Source organism: Elephas maximus, chromosome 9, assembly GCF_024166365.1.
Source record: "Elephas maximus indicus isolate mEleMax1 chromosome 9, mEleMax1 primary haplotype, whole genome shotgun sequence".
Taxonomy (NCBI): Eukaryota; Metazoa; Chordata; class Mammalia; order Proboscidea; family Elephantidae; genus Elephas; species Elephas maximus.
The window spans coordinates 63,712,371-63,722,792 of NC_064827.1; the positions used below are offsets into that span (position 1 = coordinate 63,712,371).

The following is a 10,422-nucleotide window of genomic DNA, read 5'->3' on the forward strand; positions in this document are numbered from 1 at the left end:
CATGACGTCCTAACACCTCAGTGGCCACTTCTCATCCACCCTCCCACAGCCCACCTACTCAGCTGTCCTCTCCCTTCTCTCATCATCATTCTTGAGCCCCTCCTAAGCGCCGGACCTGTTAACCAGACTGGCAAACCAAACTAGTGGCTGTCAAGTCGGTTCTCATTCTTGACAACCCCACGTGTGCAGAGTAGAACTGCGCCACAGGGTTTCCAAGCCCGTGACCTCTCAGAAGCAGGTCGCCAGGCCTTTCTCCCATGGTGTCTCTGGGTAGGCTTGAATCACCAACCTTTAGGTTAGTAGTCGAGCACAAACTCTAAGGGCATTTATTCCTTTCTGCCCAATTAAATTTATCCCTTTAGTTAAAATCCATGGGGAGTTTGGGTTGAGGGGAGGCAGGCAAGGATTTCTAGAATGGACCAAGAAGAACACATGGGAGCCTGGCCTGGGAAGCTGGAGGAAGACCCAAGTCCCCACCAGAGTCCCACCACTAACTCGCTGAGTGACCCTGGACAAGTGCTTTCCCTTCTCTGAGCCTTGGATCCTGAGGACTTAATGAGATCACCTCTGAGGGCTCTTCTAGCTCTAAATGTCCTGGATTCTTTGATTCTATTTGCCCAAACAAGGCAGAAATGCCGTGTTGATAGAAGGTTGCAGGGCACAGGTACTAAGGTCACATGGGCTTTGTGAGCACTCAGAAAATTCCAAGCTCTCCCTTGAGAGCTGTGTGGCCTTGGGCAAGTTGCTTAATCTCTCTGAATTCCGTTTTCCTTATCTGTAAAACGGGGGTAATAATACTGACTTTACAGGTTCCTTGGGAGTATACGTGAGACTGTGTGCCTGGCACAGAGTAACTGCTCACCAGTAAATGGCTTTGGCTTCGTCATCAGTGAAACAGCGATATGACCTGCTTCCCACAGGACTGAGTTAATTTTCCTGACTCTGGAGCTTTCCCAGTATCAGCCATGACTTTAGCTTTGGGTTCCAAACACATATAGAGAAAGCCAGTTCTTTCAAGTGAAGGAAATGCTGCCTTCTCCCTGTAGCCCCAAACCCAGCTAGAAACCGTGCCCTCACCCTGAATACTTATGAAGAGGAGGAGACAGGCCTTCCTCAACGGCCAGAAACAAGAGTTATGAGCAGTGCGTGGACACACACACACACACCATCAAATTAATACTCCAAGAAGAGAAAAAAATGTGTATGTGCCAGGAAAGCATTACTAATGACCCGTTGCCACCAAGCTGACTCACGGTGACCCCACGTGTGTCACAGTAGAACTGTGCTCCATAGAGTTTGCAGTGGCTCATTTTTCAGAAGTCAATTGCCAGGCTTTTCTTCCAAGGTGACTCTGAGTGGACTTGAACCTTCGACGTTTCAATTAACAGCTGAAGGGTTTGCACCACACAGGGACGCTGCACTGCTAGTAGCAAACCTTTACTGAGTACATTTTATGCGTTAAACACCCTATAGAGGCCTTCCCATGGATTAGGATATCACTTAATCCTCACACCAATCCCAGGAGGGAGGAATTATTATACCCATTTTACAGATGAGGAAGCTGGGTTTGCACCAAGCTGTCTGATTCCGGAGAATACAATCTTAATTGGTTCACGACTGAACCTTGTAGTAGGTTAAAAGGTTCGAAACAACCCCAGTGTCCAATAATAGGGGATCATTGAAATAAATTATATTTCTATTCAAGGAATATTATCCAGTTATTAACAGTCACACTGTAGAAGAATCAGAAATGATGTAAACATTGTTTACATGTTAAGTGAACAAGCCAGTTATAAAATAATATATATCCAGTTTGAGCCAATTAAAGAAAAAAAAAAAAACAACAACAGTTAAATATGGAGGAGGCAAAAAAAGAGGGAAGAAGAAAGGGACAAAAGGAAGAGGAATGTGTACCAATAATTATCACTGGGTGGTACAATTATAGACAGTTTTACCTTCTTTTTGCTTATGTGTATTTTCTAAAAATAACAGTTGCCTATAAGAGAAAAGAACATTTCCTAGTTTTAAACCATACCAAACCCATGGCTGTCAAGTCGATGCCGACTCACAGTGACCCTACAGGACAGAGCAGAACTGCCCCCATAGGGTTTCCAAGGCTGTAATCTTTATGGAAGCAAACTGCCACACCTTTCTTTCGCGGAGCAGCCAGTGGGTTTGAAACATCAACCTTTCAGTTAGCAGAGAAGCATTTTAATCACTGTGCCACCTTAAAAAAAAAAAAAAAAACCTCATATCTATGTAGTGCTTCCTTTTGATCCAGAGAGGCTGTGGGCAAGCTCCTCCATCTCCACCTATGAAAGCTGGAAGAGTCGTTGGGCTCTTTGAGACCCTCTGCTGCTCGGACATCCATGACATGCTGTAACTGCCATTGCATACCTTCTCCTCCTGTTTAAATTTTGGATACTATGTGCTCTTTTCTGGATATACAGCCCTTGTGCAACATGTTGCTATACCCAAAAATCACAAAAAGGAATGGAAGCAATCAGCACCCAGTCCTAGCCATTCTTAATATTTTGGGGCATGGCATGTGTTGTCTGATTAGATCCTCAAAATCAGGCATTTAACAGCTGAGGAAAGACCCAGAGAAGTTATTCGACTTGCCCAAAGTCACACAGCACATTAGGGGTAGAGTTGGGTCTCCACTCACAAGTACCCTCTAGGTGAAGCCCTTACCTGGGGAGCTGAGTATGGCCTCCTGGACCCTGAGGCCCCTCCCCTTCCTTGGTCCTCAGCTGTGGTCCCAAGACCCTGAGAGGACTGACAGCTGGGCATCCCACTCTGGCCTTCATCCCGGCCCCCCCTCCTGAATAGGCTCAGTGGGTAGAATGCTGGCTAAGACCCAGGGCCCGCCTGTCTCCAGGAGAACCTGGAGTGGGTGCAGCCTGGGAGTGGGGGGTGGGGGGGGGGTCTCACTTGGCAACAGAGCTGGAGTTTGGCTGACACTTGGCAAGGAAGACCAGAGCCAAGATGGGACTGTAGGCTGGGACAGAGAAGGGACCAACGGCTTAACAGGTGGAGCAGAAAGCCTGGGTCCAAACTTGTTAGATGGGACTTTAAATACAGTTCCAAACCTCTATGAGGTCCTCAGCTATAGACTGAGGCTAACTCTTCCCTCAGGATTCTGTGTGTAAAGCAATTGGATAATGTGTTCACACAGCTTCGCACATAGCAGGTGCTCAGCAAACAGGGGCTGCTGTCAGCCTCTTCCTGGTCTCCGCGCCTGACTTAACCTCCAGTCCCTTCAGCACACACTGCTTCAAGATCATCGATGGCTCCCATCACGTTCATGTTAAAGGCCGGACATTTTGGCCTGGATTCAGGCTCATAGTGACCTGTTCCCAAGGCAGAGGTCTGCTGCGTTGCACAACTCACACTGCAGACTCTGAGCTTTGTCTCATAAAATTTCCTTCCCAAATTTCATACTCCAGCTGAAAGGGAGCGGGGGAACTGCTATAGGGTTCAGGAACACCCCAACACCTGGCAGCTATGCAGAGGCAAGACAGGCCTTCCATCCCACAACACTCTTTACATGCAGTTCTCTTAAAAAACAAACAAACAAAAAAGCCTGGCCTTTATTTATTTCCACGGTGTAAGTATCCTCACCATGGCTGATTTCAAGCTACCACAAATGTCACTGAACACAGCACTGGGAAGAAATATACACAATCAGCTCTCTTGAGCTGACACCAGCACACTGCTGCACATCCCAAGGTAAGTATCGGCTAATCCCAATAAGAGCTGTGTGACCTCAGTGAGTGACTTAACCTCTCTGAGCCTCAGCCTTTTCATCTGAAAAGTGGAGACAATAGTACCCACCTTACGGCACTATTGTGAAAGCTAAGTCATATAATCAAGATGATCAACAACTGTGCGTGGAGCACCTACTGGGTGTTGGACTCTGTCCTGGGCTTTGGGGACGACAATGGTGACAAAATAGATAAGAGCTCCTGCCCTCCCAGACCTTACCCCGTATAGTAAACATCGATGTTATCATTGCTGTTGTTATTTCTCCCTTCCTCAGAGCTCAGTTTCCTCATCTGCAAGCTCGGAATGTGGGCTGAGCAAAAGCTTTCTGTGATGCCACCCCATTGAGCCTTAAAGCAGCCCTGAGGTGGGCATTCCCATCCCCATTCTATCTATAAATGAGAAAACTGAGGCTCTGAGAACTGAGGCCCGGCTGGCGACGCGAGCCCAGGTCTTCTAATTCCCCATGTCTGGCTCCTTCCCATCTCCCTGACAGAGGAAACATGAAAAGGGTCTGGCATTCGGCTGATGATGTGAACACTTTAAAAATACTCTTCCTCTCCTGTCTGGAGGTGAGACGAGAAGGCAGAGGGGGACAGGAACCGGTTGAATGGACACAGGAGATACAGGGTGGAAAGAAAGAGTCAGCTGTCACATTGTAGGGAGAGCAACTAGGGTCACATAACAACGTGTGTATAAGTTTTTGTATAAGAAACTGACTTGAATTGTAAACTTTCACTTAAAGCACAATAAACAAGAACAAAAAACTCTTCCTCTTCCCCTCCTCATGGGGGTAAACTGGAATGTGGCAGGCACCAGTTTCCAAAATACCTTCTCAGCATGAGAGCCCACAGGGCCAGGACGGTTCCCAGTTTCTGTAGAAACCCCAACTCTGGCGCCTCCAGTGTTCAGGCGGGTGGGAGCTGATGAAATCCCCTCGCAAGAACGGCTCAGATCACATGTTTCAAATGCAAACCGGCTGGACTCTGAGACGCAAAGCCCCACATGAGCACCCTCTCCCTCCAGCAGAACTGAGTATGCTCCTGGAAACAAGCCACAGAAAAGGTTTCCCCAAAACACCACGGGTCCCATCTCCCCCTTGGCAAGCAAGGCAGACTTAGGGTCCCTCAAACAGATGGGCAGCTATTGCGTTTTCCTGACAAGAAAAACTAACAGCTAAAAAATAAAACCCACCAACTCCAGAGGAGGTGTTTTGGGGGGGGGGGGAGGATCTCTTGGGAAGTCCTGTATGTATCTAACCTCAGTTCTTCATGCTTCAGTTTCAGTCCTTTTCTTCTTGCTCTGTCCTAGAGGACAGGAACAACGTCTCTTTTCATAGCAGCCTGTCTCAGCTTCTTTTCTCAGCTTCAAATAGCCCAGGTTTGTTATCAACATCTTTCCTTTCATTTCCTTACTCAGAAGCACAGGGCTTTTAAACGCAAGAAATAATCCGCTCCGACCTGTCATTTCTCTCAACAAAAGCAGACAAAAGAGGCCAGGAAGAGTTCCGTTCAAGGTCGCACAGCAAGCAGGCTCAGGCTTTGCCTGCGCGAGCCCTATCACCCTGGGGAGAGGCCGGCTCTGCTGTGCGCCCTTAGGCAGGCCGCGCCCCCTCTCTGGTGTGTCTCTGCATCTGTGTACCAAAAAGGGACTGACTTTATTTCTACAGCCCGTTCCAGCTCCGACCACTGTCGAGACTGCCCATCCCCACGCTGGCCCTTGCACTATCTACCTCCCCCTGCCAAAAAGGCGAAAAGAAACTTGCTTTTGGTGTACGGGGAAGACGCTAGGCTCCGAGTCTCTAAGCCGCGCGGGTTGTTGCCGAGTGAGCGAACCTCACACAAATCCCAGGACGAGGGAGCCCCACCTCCCCAAGTAACCACAGCAACCCGGGCCACGCCTTCAGCCCAAACACAACTAAAGGCCCCGCCAAGGACCAACCCCCGGACTCCCTAGGGACCCCTTCCAGCTCTGGCTGGAAAGAGAAAAAGCCAACGCCCCCATTGTACGGAGGTAGAGACTGAGGCCAGAGGGAGCAGCACCTGTGCGACCAGGATTAGGACTCGAGCCCCGATCGCGCGACCAGGGCTCCCTCCCATTCCGGGCACGGTGACCGTCTCCTTCTAGTGCGCATGGGGTTTCCACGTGGGAAAGACCAAAAACGGCGCCGCCCCGGTAGAGTGGAGCCCATCCATTTCCTCTACGCTGCTTTCCATTGCCAGGAGGCGGAAACTGAGACCGATCAAGGGGCCGGGACTCGCCCCGGCCCCACCGCGAGTGCCCCCCCGCGCCTCACCTGCCGGCTGCCGCCGCGCGCGGGTGGTTTCCCGGAGTTGAGCGGCAAACAAAGGCCTCCAATCCGAGCGGGGGGCCGGGCGGCCGCCTCTGTGCCTAATCTGCGAGGCCCGCCCTTGACCCGAGCGGGAGGCCCTGGGAGGTGGGGCCTCAGGCAGAGCCACCAATCGCAGGGAGGCGGCCGCCTGCGACCCGCCCCGGGACTCGAAAGCAAGGGAGCGGATTCCCAAACTTTAGAACCGAAAATCCCAGGTCAGAGCGGCTGACCAGGACCCGCCTGACTGCAGACAGGAAGCCTTGAGGCCCAGAGGGTAAGACAGGTGTGCAAGGTCACACAGACCCACAGAGAGGAAAAAAATCACAAAATGTTATAGCCTGAATGAACCGTTTACTGACAGCAATAATAATAAACTTTGAGCGTTTGTGTCAGGCACCGTTGTAAACTCTTACTGTGCGCCATCCTCTCCTGTGTTGTTGTGTGCTTGACAAGTCGATTCTGACTCCTAACGACCCCATGCGCACTGCCCCATAGGGCTTTCTATGCTGTGATCTTTATGGTGAGCAGATCGCCAGGTCTTCCTCCTGCAGAGCCGCTGAGTGAGTTCCAACTGCCAACCTTTGGGTCGCAGCTGAGTGCTTAACCGTTGTGCCACCAGGGCTCCTTTCCTATGAGGTAGATGGGTTTTATCAATAACCCCCGAGCATATTCTAGTCCAAACCCTCATTAGACAAGCAGGAGAACCCTGGCCCTTAGGAACAAGAACTTGCTCAAGGCCCTGCAACGAGTTATTGTCGTGGAGCTGACTACACTCACGGTGACCTTATGTCTAACTGAACCAAAATGTGGCTGTTCTCCGGTCCTAAGCCATCTTCAGGATCTTTGATATGTCTGAGTCCTTCGTTGTGGCTAGTATGTCAGTCCACCACATGGCAGGTTTCCCTCGTTTTCTCTGCCTGCTTTACCAAACATAATGGCCTTCTCTAGTGACTGGTCTTTCCTGGGATGTGTCCAAAGTAAGCAAGATGAAGTCTTGTCATCCTGGCTTCTAAGGAACATTCTGGCTGTATTTCTTTTAAGACTGATTTGCTTGTTCTTTTGGCAGAGTAAAGGACAAGGGAAGTCCATTGTCCAGGCTGAAAGCGCACCTTGAAGAAAGGCAGCGTAGGGTATCAAACTGTCCTGGGCACTCACTCAGTTCGGCCACTTGCTGCCACTAATCTTCAGGCAAATGAGATTTATCAGCTCCAACTCATGGGATTGCTGAGGGGCGTAAATAAAACAGTGGCAGCTCACAATAAATAAATAGCACTAATTTAAAGAGTACCTTATCCAACCCTATAACTCAGGAGGGTTTAATAGGCTTGGAAACGGGAAGTGACTTGCCCCATGCCCTTCATGGAGTTCTCTTTCCTCCTAGCAGAAAGCACTTTCCATCCCCCAGACTGCAGGTTACTCCTGCAAGCACACCTGTTGCCTCTGGTCTATTCCAACTCACAGCAACCCTATAGGACAGAGTAGAACTGCCCCATAGGATTTCCAAGAAGTGGCTGGTAGACTCAAACTGCCAACCTTTTGGTTGGTTAGCAGCTGAGCTCTTAACCACTGCGCTACCAGGGCTCTCCCTACAAGCATATCTAATAGTAGTCATAGCAGCAGCTCTTCATCACTAAAGTTGCCTACTCTGTTCCAAGGCAAACATTTTAGCTAATCCTTAAAATAACCTACAGTTAGGTTAATACAGGGTTGCTATGAATTAAAATGGACTTGATGGCAATGGGCTTGGTTTTTTTTTTTTTTTTAGGTTAATATTATGATCCGCATTTAAAGATGGGGAAATGAAGGCTCAGAGAGGCTAAATGACTTGCTCAAGGTCACACGGGCAAGTAGTAGGGCTGGAATTTGATCCCAGGAGTCTGAGGTGTGGGCTATCTGAGCTATGCCTTGTTCTCTGTACTCCCATCAGGGCTACCCTGCCCCTCATGCCGCATTCTTCCAAGCAGACAGGTCCCCAGGGTTGATTCAACACTTGTTTGGGCAGGCCCAGACCCCCAGGAGCCAAAACACACTCTCTTCCTGCCTTCACCTTTTTCCAGCTCTGGTTCTTGAATGTCAAGCCAGGAAGGGCCCCTTGTGCAGTCAAAACCCCCGCCACACAGATAGACCACACAGCATGCTGGCCCCTAACTTTTTTCAAATTTCTGTGGTGGGTGTGAGCTGTGTCCCCTGGAGTTGTGCAGTGTGGCAGCCCTGCCTGGGAGACCTTGGAACAGAAGGGAAAACTGAGGCTCGGGGAGAGTCCTGTGACCCTCCAGCTGTGCCACCCCAGGCCCCCTCTGTCCCCACCCCCAGCCCTGGTGTCATAAGTGAAGATGTCGGGGCCACAGGGACATATGGCTTGGGCCGACCTCTGAGCCCCTCCCGCCCAATATTCAAGGCTACCTCGGCCCGGGTTGCTGGGTCCCTTTAAAGGAAACCAGGACATATCCTTGTCCTTGGGCTTCCTGTTGGGGGAAGAGCAGGCCCAGGCCTCAGGCAGCCTTGGGTCCAAACTTGTCCTCTACCACTCATTAGCTGGGTGACTTTGGGCAAGCTACTTGACCTTTCTAAGCCCACTTGCAAAGGAATTTTTTTAGGTTTAAAATTCCACAGAGAGACAATTAGAAAAACACCCCAGAGGGAGGAGGACCCTTATTTCCACCGGGCTGCAGCTCCGGAGCCAGGCCTGGCAATCCCAGAAGCAACAGTTCCAGAAAGTCATTTTTGTCCTGCTCACTCAAAAAATACAAACTTCGAGGGCTGCGTGGGTAGCAGCTGCTGGGGCTCTCTGCCCCCTGGGCGGGGGTGGGGTGGGATGGAGGGGGTGGGAGGTTGAACCAAGTGGGGAGATGGCTGATTCAAGGCAGGAGCAGTTAGAACCCACCCCGAGGGTTATGGAGCAGGTCAGTGACTGGCCTAGAATTCACACCATGAGCCAAAGACAGAGGGAAACCCTCCCATTCAGGAAATGCTTGAGGACTTGGGGCTTGGAAAAAGGTGTGGTATTCACACCACTAGAAAGCTTTTCTTTGTTTACCCCATCACAACTGTAGTCATCTCCCTAAGGCTGACAGTGAGCCTGAGGCTGCTGCCCACACCCAGCATCTCAACCACTATTAGAGGTAATCAACACAACAATCCCATTTTACAGATGCAGAACTTGAGGCTCAAGGTGGTGAAATCACTTGCCGAAGACCACACGGGATTGAAACTGGAGTCAGACCAGGCGTCTGGGGCCCTGACAAAGTCCTCCTGCAGCCAGGAGGAGGTCATTCCCAGCAGAGGACTGGGGAGAGAGGAATATGATGTGGGGCAGGGGGTGCCAAGCCCCTGGAAGAGGCTGGAGCCTTCAGTGATGCCAGCTGCCTCAGAGGTCCAGGGGGACCCATGGCCCTGGCCTCAAATGGTCTGCCCGGGCCAGGGAGGGAAGACAGCTAAGAGCAGGGTGTAAGGCAAGCCTGGAATCAGCAGCTCCGAGGGCCACCTGTGGCAATCCCCTAGGCACAGGGCTGGCCAAAGCACGGCATCTCAAACTTGTCTTCCCCCAGAGAAAACCTGGGCGCAGAAGAAAACGGGCATCATGGCCTCATAGCAGACCGTTTTTTTGCCACCACCCCTCCTTCCCACCACCATGTGCTTTTGCATCTAACACCCTACACAATGGCCCTTCTTCAGCGGACTGCCCCTAGTGGCTGGAACAGCTTTGTGTGCACAGGTAGACAGCAGGGAGTGATGGGAAATGTACAGCTCCTCCCTCCCCAGGCCTTGTCCAAAGACTGACAAGTGAGTGAAAGCCCGAGCCTTGAGCAGAGACAACTCTGAGCCATAACTTATACTCCAGCCTCCCAACCCCACCCCCAATCAGGCCAAATGTCCCTCTGCAGGACTGTGCCTGAAATCCCACCTTTGTTGGGCTCCCTTCCCTTTCCTGTCCTGCTTCCCCAACTCCTACATGGTCTCCTGATCTCAGAGTCAGCTTCTGGGGGGCAGACCTTAAAGCAGGGCCACTTCTGTTTTAAAATATCCGTGCACATTACGCCTTCTGCCCCATCATATAACATACCTGTGTGGGTATCATCTATAAATACTTAGGGTTAGCCCTCAAACCTTCAAGTCAGGTGCTCCAAGGTGCATGGTGACTCCAGTGCCCCTGCACACCCCACATATACCCCAAGCCGAGTATGGGTGCTGGGGTAGAGGGTGGTGGTGTGGAACGTTCTGAGTGCCTCCATCTGCCCTACCCAACCCCTTCAGCACACCCAAAGTCCCAGCCCCCTCCCGCAATCAACACCCCAACCACACAGCACGCCAGCCCCTACCCTTGT

The 10,422-nt window shown here is 50.9% G+C and overlaps 1 protein-coding gene across 1 annotated transcript in view; it reads right to left on the reverse strand.

The window, feature by feature from the left end:
- Window positions 1-6,155, reverse strand: part of AKNA (AT-hook transcription factor) — a 76,115-nt gene extending 69,960 nt beyond the window's left edge. Inside the window, exon 1 of the mRNA XM_049895050.1 lies at window positions 6,062-6,155. The gene's annotated coding sequence lies outside the window, so the exon portion shown is untranslated. The remainder of the gene's footprint in view (window positions 1-6,061) is intronic.
- Between the last annotated feature and the right edge of the window lie 4,267 nt (window positions 6,156-10,422).